We start from the raw sequence: 24,219 nt of genomic DNA, 5'->3' as shown, positions 1-24,219 counted from the left end.
GCCCCAGGGACCAGCGCGTACTCCCGAGCCGCGCTCCAGGCGTCACCCCGCGGGCGCCGACAACTGAATAAACACACCGTAGCGCTGCGATCTGTCAAGGGCTGGGGCCGCCTGCCCGCGCCCGGGGCCGTAGACAGCGAAAAGGAGTGGTGGGCCGCCCGGGAGGAACCAGCGCTCGATTAGCGCCTCGCGCAGAGGCCAGTGTCCGAGCTCCACGCTCCCGACCGCTGCTCCTCTCCTCCCCGCCGACTCCAGCTCTTAGCATTCTGCCTACCTCGGGCTGCTGGGCAGCCGCTTAGGCTGGTTTCCATCTCCGCGCAGGCGGTAGAAATCCCAGCTTCATTTATCTAAATTATATTAAAAAAAAAAAAAGTAAGAGAAGGGCTTTTGGTATAGTCTACCCCAGGCTTCCTCTGTTCGTTTGAAAATTAACCCTACTTTTTGGCCAATCCCCCATCTACGGTTCAAACTCAGTTGGTTTGGGGGCCAGGACCAGTGCGCACTACCAGGTGCGCAGAGCAAAACTTCCCCTTTCCCCCAGCTCGCAGTGCCTAGAGCGGTCAGGGTTACCCGTCTGTTCTGATGCCACCGCGAGATGGTCCCCGAGCTCCGAGAGAGTCCCCAAAGAAAGGACTGCGCAGCGCTGCCACTATTATTATACCGTAAATCTTTTTAAATTCTGGAACTAATTATATAGAGGATATGTCTCAATTTGTTCTGCATTAATGCCACAGTGGGGATGGAGGCCGGGCTGTGGCCAGAGCAGATACGCAGGCCCATGAAATTGATGAGCTGAGAGTTGCTTCCACTCCTGAGCGCACCATCTGGAATTCCAGTCTGAGGTTACAATTAGAACTACTGACCCCAGATTCAACTTTGCAAACAACAGGAGAAAAAAATGGGAAAAAGAACCAAGAGAGAGAAAAAAAAAAAAAACACGAACTTATTCTGCACCTGTTAAAAAAAAAATTCTCGCACAACCTTAAAATCTTCCCATCTTAGAAGATTCTTTCCAAGTATTTCTTTTGTGTTTTTTAAACCTATAAAAGATAATGGAATATATTTTATAGATTGGATTTTATCTTATCCCCTTTCCCTCTCCCGAGTGCACTCAGTTTAATAGTTTTCAGTTTTTCCTCAGTGTTGGATTTAATTATGTAGGACCAAAACATTCCTCAGTAAATTAGCTTGCTAAATATTGTCACTTTTGTGATTCTGCCTTTGAGAAACAGCTTAATTACTGAAATCTATCTGGATCTAGAAACTTTTTTTTTTCTTTTTGACGGTTGCTCCACCTTAACTGTAATCAGAGATGTTATGTGTGTTGTAATTTTATTTGTGTTCTAAATCGGTTGTGCCAGTTTCTTCTTTCTTTAGTTACACGCTGCTTTATTTTCCTCTCACTTTGACCCCCTGAAGAAAACGAAGGACCAGGCAGTACTGGGGAATCTGTTAAATTTATTAGCATAAATGCTTAGACAAAACGAGATATAAATCATTCAGATGTATTAAGCTGTAAAGTATCCCAATGAAGTCAGTCCCTTGCCAGGGTCCTGGTGTATAAATGTTCATATAAAACAAGGTATCAGTATTATCTTTCAAACTGAATATATGTTGTAAAAATATCCAAATGTTAAGTTAGGAATATGGGGGCAGTGGCAGGGCAGGAAGGGAATATTCTTTAGAGCAGCCTATTAGCATTGTAGTACTCAAAAAGTGTGACAGAAAGGAAAAATCTGAACAGTTTGCATTTGGAATATTCAGTAAACCGTTTTTTTAAGGCTATATTTGACTGGAAGCACAGGAATGAGGCAAGAAGAGATAAATAAAGAACAAAAGTCATTGCTTTCTATAGAATGCATTTTTTTTTCTCCAAAGGTCAATTTAGCTTCAAAAAAAAAAAAATCTGCTCAGAAAAGCACTGGCTTTTCATACAGATAACGGATGAGCCATTAATGAAGAGCCACCTGGGCCTTCATCTGTGAACCCGGATATGCAGCTGGTCGGCAGGAGAAGGATGTGTATTCACTAGAGGTGGATTGGGAGAAGAGGGGTTGGGGGAGTGAGGAAGGGGAATTGCCAGAATTCCTAGCAGAGGTTTACGAAGACAAAAATCAGATAAAATGTTTCAGGAGCAATGGCTCGCATAGCTCATAACTACAGCTCTCCGTAAATCTTGGCAAATCAGGATTTTTTTTTTTTTTTTTTTTTTTTTGCCTCTTAGAAATGATTACTCTGAAGCTTTTTTTTTTAAATCAAGGAGTCAACCAGAGAAAGGGAATAGTCCCCCTTTTTTTCCAGCAGGGGCATCCTTACCCTTTCACTTCCATTCATTCATTCGCCGTGCAGCAACTATTCATTGGTCCTATGTGCCAGGCATTGTGGCAGGGACCGAGAATACAGCAGCCTGGGGACAGGCTCTGCCGTGCTCCCATGGATCTTACATTCCAGTAGGAATGACAGACAAACTACAAGAAACAAGTCAGATGCTTTCAGATAGTGGTAACTGCTATAAAGGAACAAGGAGGTCTGCTGGTCTGAGAATGGCTTAAGGCGAGATGGGGATGGGAGCAACGTATTCCCCTCACTTCATTCTGCCCTCAACCCACACTGCCACATTTTAATGTGTTTAGTAAGTATCCCACCCTACAGTCGAGATGCAGGGAAAGTTGGAAGGATTTGGAATGCTTGGTCTAGATAAGTCTCTGCCTACAAGGCAGCTGAACTTTTCAGTGGGGCAGCTGTTCAGGTAAAGCTGGATTAAAATTGCCAGCACTAGCTGACTGACTGAAAGTTACTTAAACTCTGAAAAACTTGATTTTCTCCTCTTCAAGGTAACAATAACGGTGCCTATTCAAGTTGCAAGAACTAGATAAGGTAAGGCATGTAAATTTTTTAGCCCATAGAAAGCACTTAATAAATGGTGGCTGTTATCTATATTAACATACAGTCTGGTTTTGGTTTGGTTTGGTTTTTGCTTCTAATTAACTGATGAGTTCTAGACTTAGAGCTGATATTGGTGTGAGTTAAGAAAAGGTAACAATCTTTGCTCTCGTTGTGTCAGGGAGAAGGGCAGTAAGGGAAGCCCTTTGCTCAAGAGTCTGACCTCAAGCAAGGATGTTGCCACCTCAAAGTAAACTGAAACCATTTTGTCCTACGCCTGGGCCCCAAAACGGGAAATATGTGGCTTTTGCTTCAAAATCAACTTCTTTCCTTTCAGTACAGAAGGCTCTAGGCTAACGTCAGCTTGAAAAGTTTAGGATTGCCTTCTTCCTCATAGTCACATTTCAGGTGTGCAGCCAGGTCCAGAATAAAGAATTAAAGAATCCTGGGCTAGCTACAAAAACACCTGGGCTCAAGTCCTGTCTCTGCCAATGACCATGGCCTTGGGGAAATAACTTAAGCTCTTGGTTTTTCATTACCCTTATCTGGAAAAGGAGGAGGATGATAGCAATGAAGTAAAGTGTGCAGAGTGATCTGAAAACTGTAAAGTGCTGGGCAATGCACGGAACCATCAGGATGATCTGCAACATGGGAACTAACTGTGGAAAGGAATACTCTTGGGAGCACGGGGGTACATGGCTTGCTCTCATGCTTCTTCATTTGTAAAGTGGGCATAGGGCTTTCCTCTTGGGCTTGTGAGAATTAAATGAGATATATGAACAATACTTGGCATAGAGTGTGTGCTACGTGGGTGTTGCTGTTGCTGTTATCGTTACCCTTCTCTGGTCATTTTTCTGGGCTCAGAGGTGGGCCTTAAGTTTTCACACCAATAACTTCTTATTCTGGAAGCACAGACTAGTATAAGTAATTTGGCTTATGGATAATACGGCTGGGGCTTAAGTCCTCCTCTGCTGCTTATTTTCTGTATGACTTTGGGTGACTTCCTTATCCTCTCTGAGTCTTAATTTTCATAACTGTAAAATGAGGCTAATAATACCTTCACCTCACAGAGTTGTTTTGAGAACAAATTAACACAACACGTGGGAAGTGCCTGCATGGCGCCTGGCATGTAGTCGGAAATCAGTAAATGGTAGTAATTAAAAATTTAATTTGTCTAATCAGAGAATATTAGCTGACTTCAAAAAACAAATCAGCTATCAAGAACTTGAATTACAGCATGATTCTGAGCACGCAGAGAAACGAATTACCATCTTTTTTTAAACTACCCCGTGCCACGTTGAAATCTCACTCTCTCATATATGAACGGCTTTGCAATCAAGACATTGACAAGGTTTCCTTTTTGACTATGAGCCTGTTAGGATAAAAGTCAGAATCCTATTTATTTCCACTGGGTTTCTTTGCAGAATATCTTGCATATATCAAGGATTTTGGCAATCCCATGCCCTTTCAAAATAAGCAGGAAACTGTTTTCAGCCAATGGAGAGAAAAAGCAGTTTGACTCTCTTCCTGGAGTTGCCACATAGCATTTATTAATAGCTCTGTAAACAGGCTTGAACATAGTATCAGCTGGCTGCTCAACATATTACAAAAGTTTATGAGAAGTTGCTTAGGAAAAACAAGATAGAGTCATTAGAAATCTGATACTGGTCAATAGTGCATTTATTCCAAGTCTCCATAAATCACAGACAAATGAAACTTCTATTGTGATCACTGTTCCAGATCTAAAGGGTCCCTGTCTCCCCTTTGGTAGAAATTAAATACATTTAAGAACGCCTAAGATTTTTTTCTCTGCCGATACAGAGGCTAATTACAAAATTTTCCAAGAGATAATAAATATCTAACTCTAATCAACAGATTGACACACGATAAATAAGAAGCACATAACTTTGATTATTTAGGGCACATGTTTATCTTTACTTATCCCCAAACTGGGAATAGAGTAACTGTTGTTATCTGTTATATTTATTATCTATTTCTAGAGTGACACCACATTTTGATTTTGCCCAGGAAAGCCTCAGTTTAAGCTGTTGTCCCAGCTTAATTATTATTTTCCCTTTATTCCCAAAAGCATCCTAGTTTTGATGGTAAATGATAAGGATTCCATTTGCTTAAAATTTTATTTTATAAAAAAGATTTAAGAAAGCTGTTACAACAAAGGTGAAAGACAAGAGTTAAGTGGAGCTAGTGAGAAGGAAAGATTGGCTTAATATTAGAAATGAAAGGATGAGGCTAGCTACTGTAACTGAGCATAAATCTTAGTCTGAGCTTCCTGATGGCCAAGTCAAAAAGGGAAAATAAAAGTAGTTACATATCTCTCTTTATGCAAGAGAAGGAAGAAACCCAGTTTTTCAGAAGAGACAAACTTTTCTAGCACTAAACTTTAAGAGGAACTCACCTCACTGGCTTTTCTATAAGGGTCATCAGCAATGGTTAGTAACTTCAACAATAATGTTTCAAAAGCTGCAGAGACACTCTGGTGGTTTCTCATTTCAACTCAGTGGTGTAGTATTAAAATTATAGTTCTATAAAGCTTTTTCTAAGAGGGGAGAGGCAATAACATACTCCTATTAAAGTTTTCTTAGGATCTAACCGGATTCAAATTAACCTTCTGTCTTAATTTTCAGAAACTCCCAATTGATAATTTTTAAAAACATATTTTATTTGTTAATCATCAAATAACTTTGAACATGAACCAAAACACTACTAAAGACCTGACCGTTGTTCTTCAGAATCTGTGATCTGATTTGGGGAGAACTGTAGGGCAGCGGTTAACTGAAGTGATTTGTGCCCACTCCCCCCGGGGGCGGGGGGTACATCTGGCAATGTCTACAGACATCTGTGATTGTCACAACTCTGTGGGAGTAGGAGGCGGGTGCTACTGGCATCTAGTGGGTGGAGACCAGGGGTGCTCCTGAACAGTCTTTAAAGCACAGGGCAGTCCCCCCGACAACAAAGAATTATCTAGCCTAAAATATCAATCGTGCTGAGGTTGAGAAACCCTTCTCCAGAGTATTATCAGTAGAAGAGACCATTATTTCTAGCTGGGGTAAAAAGGAAAACGTTTCATGGGAGAGGGGCCCTTAAACTAGATTCCCCCCACCCAACCCCAGAGGAGCTGGAGATGCCTCTCCCCAGGCTCAGGAAATGGTGGGAACAGAAACAGGCAGGTAAGAAGAGGTAAGGCGTGTTGTAGGGATGCCATCCACAAAGGGAATTGTGGGTCAACTGATTTAGCTAGAAAAGAGGGAGAATCCATGTGGAGCAAATAAATAAGAGAGAAAGCCAGAGAATACACGCAAATTTAGGGCAAAGAGTTTCTGTTCTGATGTTATGCTCCAAGATCCCTAAATATTGCTAGTGTTTTTAAAAAACCACACAAATCAAAGGCAGCATAAACTTTTATGTTCACAAAGCTCATCTTCGGAATACTGGCTTGGGGTGTGTATAAGGATAGGCACATGTTTTGCTTCCTCTCCCCCACATCATTTTCACCACTTCCATATTAGAGATTCCTTGGAACTCAGTTTTATATGTCACATTAAATTTTAAAAAATGGGTGCCTGCTTAAAAATACAACCTATCAAGGCACAGAAAATTCTGAACTGCTGCTGTAATTAATAGAACATTGGGAATCGCCATTAAGAAATATTATTCTGACCTAGTTTGCCATGTCACGCTGCAGATTGTCCTTTTCTTGAATCGTGGAACGATTTGTGAGAAAAGACCACGAAGCTGGGTCCCTCGATATTAGCCATCTCACCCCTCAAAGTTCAGCCAGGAGTGGGACAAAACCCTCCTCACCATGTTGACATGTTTATTTCTGGTGTAAGAAAATATTGCTGTTGCCCAATTTGGTTTTCCAGTCCATTCACTTGCCTGAAGTCATATATTTTATTCTTTCCTTTGATGATCTACAGATAAATTAGCACGATCCCCTAAGGTCTGCCAACATATATGCGTTACTGGAGAAATCTGAGATGTTGAAAGATGATTGCACTTTATCGTATCCCAATACTTTCTTCTTAAGGACCGAATAAATAGCATCAGCTAGTTTATATACCTGACATGTTTATTGAAGTATTCCCGCTGAGTACTTCCCATTGTCATGTGTTCTCACACATTGTTTTCACAAACTGTGTTTTGAAAGAAGTCAAGGGAAATTCAGGCCAGAGAAACAAGATGTTATCTTTTGGAAAGGATGAGCCCACTCTAATGGAAGAGGATAATCCATTCAGCGGTTTGGAAAGCCAGTGTCCTCCAGTGGGTGTGATAAATCCACGGGATCTGAATCCAGGATTTTGCACTGGAACCTTGAACTCAGCAGGAACAATTTAATCGTGTTCCAAATAAACACAGTGTATCATTATTATTATTATTGGAGAAGCATGAACATTTGTTAGGTCAATTTAGCCCCATTGCCTTAAGGCAATTGAATTCACTGAACACAGTTCTAATTATGTCTGTCACAGATAGATCTAAAATGGATCTATAATGCCATAACTGCTCCTTGATCATCTCTGTGTTTGAGACCAGGTTTAGAAAAGAAAAACATTCACCTGCTCATCTCAGATGGGTCACTTGCATGGAGGATCCCATAGAGACTTCAGTTACCTTGTGGATTCTATCAACAGAACCATTTTCAAAAGATGAGAATATTTGAGACAGCTGGACTTTTTCACGTTGCATGTGCTTTAAGTGATCGTTTGGGGCAAGAGGAATCCAAATATCACTTACTAAGAAGTTCATCACCATGTCCTTTTCCTAACTCAATATGGTGCCTTCCCAGGTACCACTCATTTCACACAAGATACATAAGATAAATTCTCTCCAAGGCAAAGCAGCAGTTTCGCAGCAGGTTACAGCTGTAAGGGACTTTAAAAAGCTTCTAGTGCTACCCCTTGTTTTTCAGACAAGACATTACATTATTTACCCAAGATTACACAGCTAGGTAGTGGCAGAGCTGTCCCTAAAGCAAGGCTGGTGGAGGGTGAGAACCATCTTTGTATAATAGCACTCACTCTTCTACACTTACTGTGTACCTGTTACAGACCCAGCAACTGAATTAGAGATACATAGTCCTTGCTGTCAACTTGCTCACAGTCTGGCTGTGCTGTAGGACTTGGTCACAACGGAAGCAGGATGTGGAATTTGTGCTATAAGAAGTATCCTTGTAACAGCCCTCACTTAGACCCAGTCCAAGAATGCTCTTCAGCTCCTCTGTATGGTGATCAGGGAACCTAAAGGCCACTTCATCAGGTTTTAGAGAGAGGGCCTCTTGTGGGTCTGTAAAATAATTAGCTAACCACAATATTGTTAATATTAGGAAAGCATCAGTGTACTTTACAGAGGACTCAACAAGATACCTAATATGCTGACAGCATCTTTTTGCTTGAAGTAGTCAATGATGCCTCATAGAGGTTTAGCAACAAGGATACCCCAAGGGGGAGCTCTTCTGGTTTGGAACTGAACTGAAGTGACTGGCTGATCAAACCCAAAAGCACAAGCCTCTTTCAGAGCTGCATTTAGTAGCACGGTCAAAGGAAGATAACCAGAAAGCCACAAAGAAACCATTCATTCTCTCCACGGTGTATTTTGTTGTTGCCTTTTTAAGCTGATGAAATCCTGATAGCATTTGGGACCGGGACCGCGGGTGGGGGTGGAAGGATGGAGTGTTACACAATTGCAAACATCACAGACATTTACCAATGATCAAGTTCCAAGATGTAAAACAAAATAAAACAAAAAAAAGATTTTCTCCTAATTTGAATCCCAAAGGACCTGAAAAGCATTGCAAACGTGTCCAGTAAGGCATTAAAAATCCCAAAGATTAATCACTCCCTTGGTTGTTTTAATGTATTTTTGTCCACAAACGAGAGAAGTTTTCTAAACTGCTGCACTGGCTTACTTTGAAAGGTCTCTGGAACAAAAGTACTTTGGGTGACCCTAGGATACCTGGCAACAGTAACTAAGGATGTGGATGAGGCTAAGAAAGATAAAAACAGATGATGCACTTTTTGATGTCAGACCTGAAATATTGTATAATTAAAACGTAATAAAATGCTGAAGCTTAGAAACAAAGAAATAATCCCATCAGGGAAATTAGCGAGCTTATTTAAGAGAATGTTGAATATGATTTCTTTAAAGGGTACTATAAAATCACTCTTATGCTCCCCAGATGGCCCTGTGGGTGACTTCTTTATGTAATTAGATTCAGCACTCCCCCCCTCCTTCCCTCCTTCTTCCCTCCTCCTTCTCTTCTTTGCATAATAGTTATTATTATCAGCCATCATTTATTAAGTGCCTAGGCGCTCTCATGCATTCTCTCTATTTCTCAAATTTTAATTAGCAGTTATTATCATCATGTCCAAGATGAGGAAATAGATGCCAGTAGGTTTGGGTTGTCCACTGTTGGCTATCTAGAAGGTGGTGTATCCGGAGCAACAGTCATCATTCTGTACAATGTAGCTTCTGAATTCTGGAAGGAAGTGAAGGGATTAAACCTCAGGGATCCACTTCGGCCTCAGCCCTTGACAGAGAGCTTACCCTCAGAATCAGACTTATTGTCCTGCCCAGTTATGACAAGATCCACGGGCCAAAGTAAAATCAAACTGCTTCTGCCACAGGATCTGCTTCCACCACACAGTGTCAACTAAAGTCTAACCCACCCACTTCCTGTTTATATCAAATTCTGGCATACCCTACTTCATACAATGGCTGTGTCCCTGAAATTAATTTTTTTGTTAAATACGTGAATATCGTGTCAATGCACTGTGGGGGAGTTACAAAAAGAATGTGCTATTTCAAGGAATCCCAAGGTGATTTTTTTTTCTCCCCTGAATCATTCTTCTCTCTCTCCCTCTCTCCAGACTTTTTATATGCCAGGATGGGATGGGGAGCAGAGATGGAATGTAGGAGCACACCCATATTGTGTCTAAATAAAGCAGGAGGCAGCTCTACTGAAGAATCCACTCAGGTTTTTAACAAGGTGGCTCTCAAAAGATCTCAGAGCTAGGCTATTTCTGGTGGCCACAGGAAGAAGGAAGTACACATATATAAACCTAGAAGCTCATATGCATGTATGGCTGTTCCCGTGAGGGTGCATTCACATGCGCGCACATGCACATGTGCACATTTCTAACATTTACAGGCCTCGGCTTTCTCATTTTTACCTCTACTGAAAAAGCAGCTTCTATTTATGCCTCCTCTCCCTTCCACACCCCCCTTCACACAAACAATCCGCAAGTCTTGAGCTAAAGGAGTATTGCAAATTTAGAAAGGAAGATGGCTTCTTAGGGGCAAGTTGGGAACTTTCAATTACACTAAAAGACGGAACTCTGTCAAAGTTGACTTTACGGAGGTTCTCATATGTTGGTAGGAGAGCGGGGTTAAATATCCCAGGCAGGAAGTCAAGCCCTCCAAAGCTAAAATAGCTTGGCCTGGCTGAGCACCTTAGGAAGATAACCAGGGATCCTCAGCCAGGTATTTGGGATCACAACTCTTCTGAGAAATGCATCGTGGTTTCAGTTTCCCCTTTATCTCTTGCAAAGAACACTGTGATCACCAGCGAAGGATGGTGGGCGGAACTTGGAGCCAGCTGCCAGAGGATGCCCCACCCTGCCCATGAGGGTCTGCCCCCAAAAGCAAGAACAGCCCTCTCAACCCAAACCACGCTTCAGGGCTGGGCACGAGTATTCCCCACTTAGTTCAGTTTCCTTGGGCATCCCTTCAGGATTCACAAATGAGGCTTTGAGGCTTATGAGGGTGGCATCCCTGCCCTTTGAGTCATTTGACCCCTTCGAAGAATGGGCAGCTCTTGGCAGGCTAAGAATGGCACAAGGATAATAATTAATAATAATAACTACCTTTTACTGAGTGCTCGTTAAATGACTGGGACTGCGATACATTTTTTCCTGGATTATTTCATTTGATCGTCACAGAAATTCTGGGAGGAAAGTCACATAAACATCTCTTTTTTTAAAAAAATTAATTAATTATTTATTTATTTTTGGGTGTGTTGGGTCTTCATTTCTGCACGAGGGCTTTCTCCAGTTGCAGCAAGCGGGGGCCACTCTTCATCGCGGTGCGCGGGCCTCTCGCTATCGTGGCCTCTTTTGTTGCGGAGCACATGCTCCAGACGCGCAGGCTCAGTAGTTGTGGCTCATGGGCCCAGTTGCTCCGCAGCATGTGGGATCCTCCCAGACCAGGGCTCGAACCCGTGTCCCCTGCATTAGCAGGCACATTCTCAACCACTGCGCCACCAGGGAAGCCCAACATCCCCATTTTATCTGTGAGGAAAGATAGGACAAAGAGCTTGTCATGTGTCCAAAGTCCCACAGGTACAAAATGGCAGAGCTGGAATACATATCCAGGTTGACATGACACTGAAACCTTTCATCATAACTGTACTGCCTTCAAGGAGTCAGGGAAACCATCTACTGGTCATCCAGGCATCTGCGTAGGTCAGGGTCCTGCAGGAAACAAGTGAGTGACACACTCACATGGGGTAATTGAGGAATGTTTAATGAAGGGTCTATTTTAAGAGATATGGGTTGGACTTCCCTGGTGGTCCAATGGTTAAGAATCCATCTTGCAATACAGGGGACACCGATTTGATCCCTGGTCAGGGAACTAAGGTCCCGTGTGCCAGGGCAACTAAGCCCACGCACTGCAATGAAGAGCCCACGTGCTGCAACTAAGACCTGATGCAGCCAATAAATAAATAAATATTTTTTTTTAAAAAGATATGGGCAGGGTTAAGGGAAACCAACAAGGGGTGGTGAAGACCCTTGACCCTAGTCACTGCAGGGATCCTGTTACCTTCCCTGGGACTGAGAGAGAGGCAAGCAAAGGAGGAGGTTCCCGGAACCCAGAGAGAGGAACTGAAGTTGTTGGAGAGAGTGGAGAGGCCCACCTTTCAGGAATGCTGACCTCGGGTAAGGAAGTCAACCTGAGCTGACTTGGCAGGGAGGGAGCCAGGGGACAAACAGCCTGACCTCATCTTCTTTCTCCCTCCAAGCTCTGCCAGTATTTCCCACTGGCCAAATCCTACGGGAAGTGGAAGATGAGAGAGCCCATGGATGCAATCGATTCAGGTCAGCCTCCTGGGGCCCAGGGTAGGGTGAAGAAAGGTGGAGATGGACTTGGAGGGGGCTTGTATGTCTGAAAATAACTTTATTCTAGCCTTTTCTTGACTGATATTTGGCTGGCTATATAGGTTGGAAATCATTTTCCCTTGGAATTTTGAAGACATTGCTCTTTGCTTTTTAGCTTATAGCATTGCTTTTGAGAAATCCAAAGCCATCTGATTCTTGAGCCCATATGTGAAGTAAGCTTTTTCTCTCTGGAGTTGATAGGATCTTTTCTTCAGGAATTCCCGAAACTGCCCAATTCAATTCCCGATAATCTTTGTTAAAAAGGATCTATCTATTAAATAAATTATCCCAACTATTTTAGAATGACAATTTACAGAGAATTTATATAGACAGAAGAAACAACTTACCCATTTTCATAGAAATCCCTTTTCCCTTAAGTAGCATTTCAAGCCCAATCTAACATAGGTATTGAATTTTAAATTCAGATTTAAAATACATTCTCTGGGCAAATAATGTAAGAGATGAGGGAGAGAAAAATTCATGATAGTGGGAGCATCCAAAAATCATAGTATTTCTATTCAGCATCTAAAAATGCCTCAGTTATCCTATCCTCACATGAAAATTGCTGCTGAATGAGATAGGCCTAGGTTAGCACTGAACTGTGTGTGTCTTTTCAATAATAACTTGGGGCCTCAGACTCTCCAAAATGCAGACTTATCAGACATTTCTCTTAGAAAAATGATATGTTTTATTCTTAATGATCTTATTATTTTACAAGAAGATATTATAGCTGGGAGAAGAGATTGCCCGGTTTTAGAAACCACCATGCAATAAATTGTTGCCCCAGTGCAGAACAATTGGTGACAGAAATTTCTTTTGTGGGTTGTAGTCCCCTGATGGAGCCAAAGTTGGTTGTCATGAGATGATTTCCACAGTCAGTTGAACACCAAAGATGAGACCAGCTCTTGGCCACAGTCAGTAAGACCTGCATCCATCAACCCAAGGCTGCTCTGACTTCTGATTTTTTTAACAACAGAAATGAAACTGCCACAGGGAGGAGAGAGAACAATGGTGTTTTGACAAATGAAACAAAGATAGAGCTTGGCTGACCATTCAGGTCAGAAAGAAAATGAAGGCACAGGAAGACTGATGTTGGTTGACCTCCTTGCCAAGAAGCAAACATTCTGTGGGAGGTTTCCACCGACTTGACGAACAGGCTCAATGGTGGCCTTTTGGATTTGGCAATTTTGTTGGCTATTTTCTGGCAAAAGAGCACTTTTTCTAGGACTTCAGACAGAATGAGAGTAAGAAATGCACGGTTAACACATATAGACGTAGTATCCTTGAGACCTAAGGAAGGAGGAACTGGCAAGAGCTTAGAATCACTGGAAAATGTTGTTGTCCTGTTTCCTTAGAGATCTTCTAGAATGGTTCAGATGGAGTTCCTGCCTGTGGAAGGGGTGAGGCTAAGAAACCTCTAGTTGCCCTTGCTAGACTTGTAATCCTCAAAAAATGGAAATTCGGAAGCATTTATTCATGACCTTGAAAACTTGTTTATAAAAGCATATTATAATGTATCAGTAAAATGAGCTGAGAAGAGGGTTTATGAGAAAGTTCACGTGAGAAATGCAGCTATTAGCACACATGCCATTCCCCACCTTGACCCCAGCAGGAATGCGTAAATGGTGACATATGGAATGTAAGCATCTGTTGAGATGTTTCATAAATCTGCCTGGCAACGGGCATCACAGGGCCCTGGGTGAGAACAGGCCCCAGGAAGGGAGAGATGGTGAATGTCGCATCTAATTTTAGGCTACTAATCAGCCCAGAATTTGACAATCAAAAATTTCCAGATAATTCTCTTTAATCATATTGATTATTTTCTGACAAGGTGACACTTTTTCATGGGACCCACTTCAGGAATAGGTCATATGTTCATCCATCCATCCATCCACCCAGGAAATACCTATCGAGGACCTTCAGCATGGAAGGCAGCGTACTAGGTACTGCAGGTACAGTGGAGGACAAGAGAGACACTGCCATGCCACTGCAGAACCTACTGCGTGTGGGAAAACAGATATTAAACAAATAGTAACACAAATAATTTTATAATTACAATTTGGATAACTGCTATAACAGCTTATACTCGTAGTACACTCTTCCAAACTTTCTACATGGATTATCTCCTTTAATCCTCATCATAATACTCTGCAGTAGAAGCTATTGCTAGTCTCACTTTAGAGATGAGAGAAGAAACAGAGGCATGGAGGTCTGCATGTCCTGCCCAAGGTCACACAGCTAATGAGTGGTGGGCCTAAGATAGGGAGTCAAGCAGTTGAGTCCAGGCCTCAAGTTCCTGACACTACACCGTTTTTTAGGACCTGGGTGGGGAAGGGGTGCTGATTTAGATTTGCAGGTTAAAGAAACTTTCTTTCAGTATATGATTTTAGGCCTAGCCCAAGGATAATTAGAGATTAATTGGGCACAAGAAGGTAACAAGAGTATTCCAGAATTAGGGAATGAGATGTCAAAAGGCCCTGAGGCAGAAGGAGTTGGTCTTGGAGGCCGGGGTGACTGGAGTTGGGGGCGGGAGTGGTGAAAGGTAAGGCTGGAGACATGGGCAAGGGTTAGAGTGCGTGGGACCTTGTAAATCCTGCTGAGAATCTTGAACCATATCCTGAGCAGAGGGAGAGCTCCTGAAAGACCTGGTATTGCTCCAGACGCAACTGCTACAGCTGGGAGAAGAGAGGCGTTCTCCCCATGGAAGCGTAAGTCTGTTGCTAGGCTAGCAACTCGCCCTTCCTTCCCACTTTCTTCTGTAGGAGTAAATGGATGCTGCACACTTCCGTTCTCATCAGACCGCTGTCCTCTGGTGCAGTTAAAAGACAGCGATGTCAAGAAACAACTCATGCTTTGGACTTAATGTTTGTGTCCCGACAACAATAACAGCAACAATTCCTGTATCGAAGTCCAAATCCCCAGCGTGATGGTATTAGGAGGTGGAGACTTTGGGAGGTAATTAGGTCATGAGGGCAGAGTTCTCACAGATGCGATTAGTGCCCTTATAAGAAGAGGCCAGAGAGCTAGCTTACTGTCTTTTCACTATGTGAGAAGTCAGCGGTTTGCATCCTGGAAGAAGGCTCTCATCACAACCGGACCCTGCTGGCACCCTGATCTCAGACTTCCAGCCTCCAGAACTATGAGCGATAAGTTTCTGTTGTTTATAAGCCACAGTCTATGGTAAATTGTTATAGCAGCCCAAACTGGTTAAGACAACTGGCAGATCTAAAAATTCATTCAGCACTGAGTTCTGCTTAATATTTTCTTTCTTTTTTTTTCTCTTTTTCTGGCCACACCGCAACAGCTTGTGGGATCTTATTTCCCCGAGCAGGGATTGAACCCGGGCCCTGGCAGTGGAAGCTCGGAGTTCTAACCACTGGACCGCCAGGGAATTCCCAGGTCTGTTGAATATTAACCTCAGTTTACCACCGTTAATTTTGGCATTGCCCAGATGTGGGACCCCATTAAGATTTCTTTAAAAAGATTTCCTCCAAATTTCCATGCTAAAAATAGCAGCATTTCCTTAAACTCCTAAGACAGATACTCTATTATTCTGTGTATTTTTAAATCAGTACTTTCATTTATTCATTCATCAAAGATTTGCAGACCTGTTGTGTGACAGAAGTGAAAGATACAAAAGTCTGGTTCCGGGGGAGCGCTCACACCACATGATGCCATCAATCCCTGTGGCAGGCAGAATAATGGCATCCCAAAGATGTCCACCAACTAAGCCCTGGCACCTGTGCCTGTTACCTTGCATGGCAAAAGAGACTTCGTAGATGTGATTAAATTAAAGATCTTGATATGAGGAGATTATCTTGGATTGTCCAGGTGGGCCCAATGTAATCACAAGAGTCCTTTTAAAAGTGGAAGAGGGAGACGGGTGGGTCAGAGACAAAGAAAAAGATGTAAGCACAGAAGCAGAGTGAGAGTGATGCAATTCCTGGATTGGGGCCACAAACCAGGAAATGTAGGCAGCCTCTGGAAGCTGGAAAAGACAAGGAATGGATTCTCCTAGAAAGAACCTCCAGAAAGGAATGCAGTCCAGCCCACACCTTGAGTTTAGCCCAATGAGACCCATTTGGGATTTCTGATCTCCATAACTGTTAGATAATAAATTTGTGTTGTTTAAGCCACTAAATTTGTGATAATTTGTTACACTAGGAAACCAGTACACTCCCTACTCCAGGCACGACTTGGCTCAGGACAGACATCTCTAATCCCTCACAGTTTCCTACTGGGCCCAGATGCAGCCTCATGATCTTTCTCAACCCAGCAGTCCAGGTAGTTACTCCCAATCAGTCAGTGGAATGCAACTCACTTGCCATCCCATGGGGTCTGTACAGGAATTTACACCTGATTGTGACCCCTCCGCCATTGCCCCATATGTAAATATTAATTACTTGGATATTTCTTGATAGTTCTTTTATATCTGGGTTCCTAAACTAGTTCCACCACTTAATTGCTATGTGTCCTCGGACAAATTACGTACATCTCTCTGCTTCAATTTCATCTCTAAAATAAGAGTCATAATAACGGGAGTTCCCTGGTGGTCCAGCGGTTAAGACTCTGCGCTCCCAGTGCAGGGAGCCCGGGTTCGATCCCTGGTCAGGGAACTAGATCCCGCATGCATGCTGCAACTAAGAGCACGCATGGCGCAACTAAAAGATCCCTCATGCCACAACAAAGATCCCACACGCAGCAATGAAGATCCTGATCCCGTGTGCCACAACTAAGACCCGGCACAGCCAAATAAATAAATAAATTTTTTTTAAGATAAATAAATAAAACGAGAGTAATGCTATTTATCCATAAGGTTGTGAAGATAAATGGCTCAGATATTCAAGCATTACAAATAGTGCCTGCCACATTGGGAGTGCTCAACAAATTTTAACAATGGTGATGATGATTGTTATCATTATTCCCTACAGGGGTTAACATGAGGCTTAAAAGGCCTTTTCAGTCATCCTGTCTACAGTGTGGGATATATACACTGAAAAGGCAAGAGTGGGTGCAATTTCATAGGAGCTAATTGGGGGAAGACTGAATTAGGGTGAAGATGGTCAAAATGGAAAGAAATGTGTGGACTTGAGAGATACTGCAGAGGTAAAGATATTGTAGAGGCAAGGCCTGCTGGTGAATTGCATTTAGGGGGTGAGGCTGTGCCTAGGATGGCAAAGTTAGAAGCCTTATAATGCCCTGCTAAAACAGCATGAAATAAATCCCTATTTTGCTTTTCTGCTCTCATAACCCTCCATCTTTTCCTACTGTGATATCTCTTTCCTTTCTTCGCATAATAAAGAAACATCAGAAAAATAAAAACCAGGGCCAAAAGGAGTCACCAAGTTTAGGAGTATGAACTATTTGGCAATATATAGCAAAAACGAGAGATCTGTCTGGATTTTGGCTTTTTGGTGCCCATATGTGAAGAAAGCATTATATTTGGGCAGAAAGAGGGGGTGTATGACAGGAAAGGAAGAAAAATTAAATAGAATTAAGATGTCTGAATTGATTTTTAAATACATGAGTTAGCATAAGCAAATGAGTTTTATTTTTAATGCCTATAATGAAGTTGGGCTGGGGGTGTAGGCAACAGATGGAGAAGGGGAACCAGGCCCATTGTGGCTGTGAAGGGTATGTGATGGGGCCGGGGGCTGAGTGATGTGGAAGAGGGAGGCATCCTGGAGATGGAGTCAGGAGAGGTGGTTTCCAGCCTCTTGCCACCAATGCGCATTTGAGCGTGGTGCCTACCGCACAAGGATTCTATGGGATAGCGCTTGTGTTCATGGGCTCTGTAAAGTTGTAGGAAACTGTAGGGGAGAAGTCCTCAGGAGAAGCCCATCTCGCTGGCACGTGAGATGCGTCTAGCATCGCACTGGCTCCACCAGCTCAAGGGTGGCTAGAAGGAACCACCTTCCCCCAAAAAGACCTTCACGCCCTTCTGCCTTTGCCCTCCCAAAGTGACTCCCATTAAAGATGGAATGTTTCTGAGCTGGTGGGCCAGGAACTGCTGACCGGTGGAGTTTATTTCTCCATGAAACAAAACACACCCACCCCTTTTTTTTCCCTTCTGCCTGAGTCTAAGACTTGGCTGTGCTCAGCAGAAGGGAGGTGGGAAAGGCACCCTTGAAACTGTAGCGAGCATTTGAGCAGACCGAATTCAATTTTGGATACAAATGTCAAGGAAAGGCTGCCTTGGCTTCTGCTGTTTGTTTACTGAGGCGCGATGTGATGCTCCATTGAAAGGCTTGCTGATTTCACCTGCGCAGGTTTGATAATGATACAGTGCAGGGAGCACGAGGAAGGATGACCTTCCTGAGGATGCTTGGAAAGGCACAGCCAGGCTCCTCCGCGCTCACCGGGACAGCGGGCAAGAACCCGGGAGCTTCTCAGGTCCCAGCCTGGCCACAAATAAGCTACGTGGACTCTTCCCACAGCTTTGGCTTGATCTTCCTGGTCCATAAAATAAAGGGACTGGAATAGATGACCCCTAATATCTTTTCTTTCTGATGTTTTATGATTCTGGCATTTGGAGCATTTACAGATGCTGGCAAGAAATGCCAGCAAAGAGTGTAGGATATTTGGCCTAACCATTTGGGAGGGTAATTCAGCATTAGCTTTCAGATTTTTTGATGTATACCCTTTGGCCCAGAAGAATCAATTCTTGGGATTTATCCTCTGGGAATACTAGCATAAATACGAAAACATGGATGTTTATAACTGCAAAACATCAGAAACAACTTATGTGCCCATTAGTAGGGAAGTGGTTAAATAAATCTACTACACAACTGTTATAAAAAAATGCAGATCCATACGTCCTGAAAAGGAAAAATATCCAAAATACAATTTTAACTGAAAAAAATTAGATTGAGTAAAATATATAGCATGATTTTTCTGAAATGAAACCCAGATATGTGTAATATACATATATTGTTTAATTATACATTTATATATATATATATGTGCATAGAGAAAAGGTCAAGAAGGTTCCACACCAAATTTACATTAGCGGTTCCCTCTAGAGCTGCACGGTCCAATACGGTAGTCACTACCCACACGTGGCTACTGAGTACTTGAAATGTGGTGCAACTGAGGAATCAGATTTTTAAAATTTATTTAATTTTAATTACTTCATATTTAACTTAAAAACTGGTACTTCATTCAGTTATTGGAAAAATTTTGAGTACATTTGCAGCAACTTGGATATGAGTCTACTTTTTCAACTTTATGTTTTAGGAATCTCAATATAGATCAAGGTTTTTCAATGAAAATTTAGCATCCAAATTGAGAGATGTTGTAAGTGTAAAACAGATACCAGATTTAGAAGACTTGGTACAAAAAATAATGGAAAATATCTCAATAATAATTTTGTAACTCATGAATAATTTGATAATGTTGATTACATGTTGAAGTAACAGCATTTTGGGTACGTTAGGTTAAATAAAATGTATAATTAAAATTAATTTCACCTGTTCCTTTTTTACTTTTTTTGATGTGGCTACTAAAAAATTTTTAATTGTATATGTGGCTCACATTTAATTTCTATTGGACAGTGCTGCTTTGGGGAGTGGGATAGAGGAGAGGGCTAGGCTTTAACTTTTTGCTTGATATACTTTTGTATTGTTTGATTTAGTTACAGTAAGCCTCGGTAACTTTCATAATTTATAAAGAATAATAAAGAATTTGAAAATATTAAAATTAAAAGTTAACTTCTAGGATACAGTTTGGTATATAAAGAAAATTATTGAGAAAATACTTCTAATTTGTTTCTTTGGAGTTGGAGTGTCAGGGTCTGAAATAAATATTTTGCCATCAGCTTATTAGAAAGTGGAACTCTTACTGTGGTGTCTCTGGGATTTACCAGCATCTTCTAATTGCCTGACTCTTTTCTGGATGACTGCTATCTTCAGCAAGGATACCTTTGCCTGACACTCTGCCTGACAACCATCCCAGCTGTGATGGAAAAGGATTGTTTCTCTGAGAGTAGGAGTTAAGCCCAGGAGGGTTAGAAAAAAAAGAGAAATAACCCTTAAAATAATCTCCCTTCTTCTCTCCTGCTCCCTCCTCCCGTATCAAGATTTCTCAAGGCTTTGGGGATCTCGAGTTCTAGGCTGAACTTCCTACCTCACTAAATGACAAGGCCAGGATGTTAATGTTCCCCACACAGACACGTCTGCATTAAACATAAAGATGTCTGTGTTACACATAAACACGTTATGGCTGTAACAATATCACTTTCAAAGGAGCGCTAATCCGCTGAAGTCATCGAGTTAGGAAACATTTGCTTCTCCATGTCTTGTGTCTGAACTGTGTGTGAGAGAGAAAGTAAGAAGGAGGGAGGGAGGAAAGGATGGAGTAAAGAGAAAGAGAATGCACTTTGTAAAACCCTACTTTGTAAAGATAGTTTTTAAAACTATCCCTCTGGTTTCTTACTCATTTATTATGGTGTCACTCGCTTACACTGTTTAGTCTCTGTTTAAAAAGTTGATTATAATCTTTTCTGTACAAACTTACAGATACACAGATAACCCCAATCAACATTTTGGGTATGAAGTTGTTGGGCTTGAATGGATGTCACAAGGTGACTTGGGTGGAGAAAAAAATCAGCTGTGGTTCTCATAAAGCTCAGGAAATTGATAACTCAGTGCTTCCCTAAAACCCTCTACTACCCATATCATAGCTCGTGATTCCCTAGATCATATTTGCCTAAATCATATTTGTCTTCCTTGCTAGGCACCTCTAACCCCAGCACCTAGCACAAGGTCTGGCAAATACTAAGCTCTTAAAAATCTGTTGATTGACAGAATGAAGAAATGAATGGACCTACCATTCAAGGGTCAGCCATTATCTAAAACATTTATAAAATTAGAGTTCCAGCTCAAAAATGAACTTGTAAAATTTTCCATCTTATTAACACTGTATTTATTAAATGCCTATTATGAGCTAAAAGCTGACTAAACAAAGCCAGCTTTCAAAAACACGCACACACACACACACACACACACACGGTCTCTGCCCTTGTGAAGTTTACAACCTGGGGAGGGGGGGGAGGCAAGGGTAAGACATAAATACACAAAATAAAAAATTACAAATGGTAATAGGTGCTCCCAAGGATACAATCAGGGATGGTGATAGAGGATAAAGGAGGGAGCTATACCAATTTAGCCAAGCCTATTTGTCTCTTCTCTGAGGAAGTGACATTTAAGCTAAAGCATGGGGGATGAGAAGGCGTCAACTATTAAACTATTAAATAAGCAAATTTGGGAAAGGGGGGTATGAGAGAGCGGGAAGAGCCTTCCATATACCCAGGAGCACTGTCTGCTGCTTGGGTGACTCACTGCCCAATGTGCTATGAAATTCAAACTTCACTGGATTCATTTGGGTTTTAGAGCCCACACTAATCTGCGTGCTTGGCTGGGTGTCAGTGTTCACACTGCTCTGATCACAGCTGTTACCAACTGACCTGACAAGTCAGGCAGGTGAGGCGGTGGGACAAGAGGCAGAATTCCAGGTGCCCAGGAATCAGAAATGGGTAGGCTGAAAGGATTCTAGCCGTGGAAGCCCCTACATGGCAGGACTTGAAAAAGGGATCCTCAACTGATTACTCTCCAACAAAACAGAAGAGCAGCCAGGGCTGGACCGTCCTCATGCCAGATCAGCCTGTCTATCTCCAAGCCAGCAAATACACAAAGATCCATTCCAGCCTCGAACCTGACGTTCCCCTTAGTTACAATCCTGTGATTTCCAAAAAGACTATTTTCTGTTTCTATTCAGCTTATAGCAACCTGCTCTCTTAAATAGCTTCTTTATCTGGTGGGGCAATTACAGCCTGTAACTAACAGCTGCAGTTCATAAACATGAGTTTCACTGTTTGGGTCAGTAGTTCTTAGTCTTTTCTGAATGGCAACTCCCCCAGCTGATCTTGGCGTGAAGAGAGGCACCTTCCATCAGCACTCTGCTTGGTACTCGATAGTGCAGTTTACTGTTGGAGGGTTCTGTTTCCCCATTATAAAAGAGGTGACATTTTTATTAAAGTTACAAGTGCTTGCATCTAATACCAAATGTATTTCTGGATTTCGGTTTTACTAGTGATTTTAACTTTCCTCATTGAGTTTTTCCTTATGTTCCAAATGGTCTACAATAGGCATGTCTTTCTTTTATATTTAGGAAAAAATGGCCTTTCAAAAAGTAATTCATAACTGGGCTTCCCTGGTGGCACAGTGGTTGAGAATCTGCCTGCCAATGCAGGGGACACGGGTTCGAGCCCTGGTCTGGGAAGATCCCACATGCCGCGGAGCAACTAGGCCCGTGAGCCACAACTACTGAGCCTGCGCGTCTGGAGCCTGTGCCCCGCAACAAGAGAGGTCACGATAGTGAGAGGCCCGTGCACCGCGATGAAGAGTGGCCCCCGCTTGCCGCAACTGGAGAAAGCCCTCACACAGAAACGAAGACCCAACACAGCCATAAATAAATAAATAAATAAATAAATAAAATTAAAAAAAAAAAAAAAAGAATTGGAGGCCTCAAAGAGCCCTTCAAAAAAAAAAAAAAAGTAATTCATAACTATAAAAATTTTAGGAGAAAATCTGTAGGATCTAGGGCTTGACGAAGGGTTCTAAGACATGGCACCAAAAGCACAATCCATAAAAGAAAAAAAAAAATCTATAAATTAGACTTCATCAAAGAGGATGAAAAGACAAGCTATAAACTGGGAAAAAATATTATTTGCAATGACTGCACATCGGCATCTCAGAGGATGGGAAGCCCATTTTTTGAGCCCGTAGGATGTGCCAGGCCCTGGACCAAATGTTTATCAACCCATTTCGATCTCACAGCAATTCTGTCAGGCAGGAGCTGTTACCGTTCCCATGTCCAAATGCAGAGGCAGAGGCTGGGAGAGTTTTAGGGTCCAATCCAAGATCCTATCACCATTGAGGGGCATGGCCAGGATTCAGTCCAGACCTGTCCATCACCCAAGTTCGCCATGATCCTGGTACTTGGTAGCGTCCCTACTTGGTATCTATTTGACTTTGCCTCCATTTCCCCAACTGTAAAATGGGATTAATAATAATACCTACCTCATAAGGTTGTCGTAAAAATTAAAAACATGAATCTGTCTACGGCCTAAGAGCTATGTGCCTGGCACGTAGCAAGGGCCATGTGAGTGATCACTATTGTGATGGTGTTGTCAGTATTCTACTGACTCTTAAAAATAGGATGGAGAGACAGGAGAAAAGCAAATGACCCAAAGAGGCACCATTTCATGTTGCCTCAAGGGATTTCTCCTAGCCAAGTAACACAAGGTGTACCGCCTCCAGGCTGCCGCTCCCAGCCTCAGGGCTTTCAGCAAAGTGAAACCGGCCATTTCCAAAGCCAAATTCTTCAGGGTAGCATTAAGTCTTTGTCTTATCAGGAAAGGGGGGTTGGGGTGGGGGGGACAACTCTTTCCTTTAAGAGCAGCAGTGGATTTCCTCTGAAGAAACTTGCCTTTTACAAGTATTTGTTTAGGAGTATCCAGTGATCAGTGATCTTATTTCGTGTAGCTCTGCTGCCACAACATACCATGGACCGTCAGCATCCTCTTTACTACAAGAAATACAGTCCTTAGTGCCTTTAAATCTAATCAGATTAGAGAAACAGTTCAGAAAATTCATCTTTAAGATTCTCTTCCTCTAGAACAACTCTAGGTACCTAAAGTTACCGAAAGATAACAAGAGGCACCACCTGCCTGACAGTGACTGGTTACAAAAGTGAAGAGCTCCTGGACTTGAGGCTTTCTTAACTCCTCCAAATTGGTCATGATTATTATGCAAATGATGGCTTCAGTCGGGGCCAGGGTTCAGTTTTCAACCCCAGTCAACAGCCCTGTGAAAGACTTCTCTTTGAGAGGGCCTGAGGTTGCCTTTTCAGATGGGTGGGCCTCACAGAGCTCAGAGGGCTACAAATAGAGAACCCTCTGGGCAGAGCAGTAAGAATGTTACTGTTGGCGTAGGACCCTGTGCCAGGTCTATAGCTCGGAGTCCCTGATGCCAACTTCAGGTTATCATAGCCTTCAGGAAGGACACGGTTTACAGCTGATCTAGTTAAGGAAGGAGACCTCTCACCGGAATCCCTGAGTACAAGGAACACCTGATTTGGAGGAAAAAAATCCGCCCCAGGACTG

The 24,219-nt window shown here is 42.4% G+C and overlaps 1 long non-coding RNA gene across 6 annotated transcripts in view; it reads left to right on the top strand.

Annotated features, from left to right (window-relative positions):
* LOC103002928 (uncharacterized) overlaps positions 1-24,219 on the top strand; it is a 49,255-nt gene that overhangs the window by 3,506 nt on the left and 21,530 nt on the right. For 2 of the 6 annotated variants that reach the window (XR_009009318.1, XR_009009317.1), the window contains 2 exons: positions 2,835-2,877; positions 14,682-14,764. The exons of 2 other annotated variants lie outside the window; for them this stretch is intronic. This is a non-coding gene — a long non-coding RNA (uncharacterized LOC103002928). The remainder of the gene's footprint in view (positions 1-2,834; positions 2,878-14,681; positions 14,765-24,219) is intronic. 2 more of the 6 variants (XR_009009316.1, XR_009009320.1) reach the window with 1 other exon arrangement.

The sequence above is a fragment of the Balaenoptera acutorostrata genome, chromosome 9 (assembly GCF_949987535.1).
Source record: "Balaenoptera acutorostrata chromosome 9, mBalAcu1.1, whole genome shotgun sequence".
In the NCBI taxonomy this organism is placed as follows: Eukaryota; Metazoa; Chordata; class Mammalia; order Artiodactyla; family Balaenopteridae; genus Balaenoptera; species Balaenoptera acutorostrata.
This window is presented reverse-complemented; position numbering and strand designations above follow the sequence as displayed.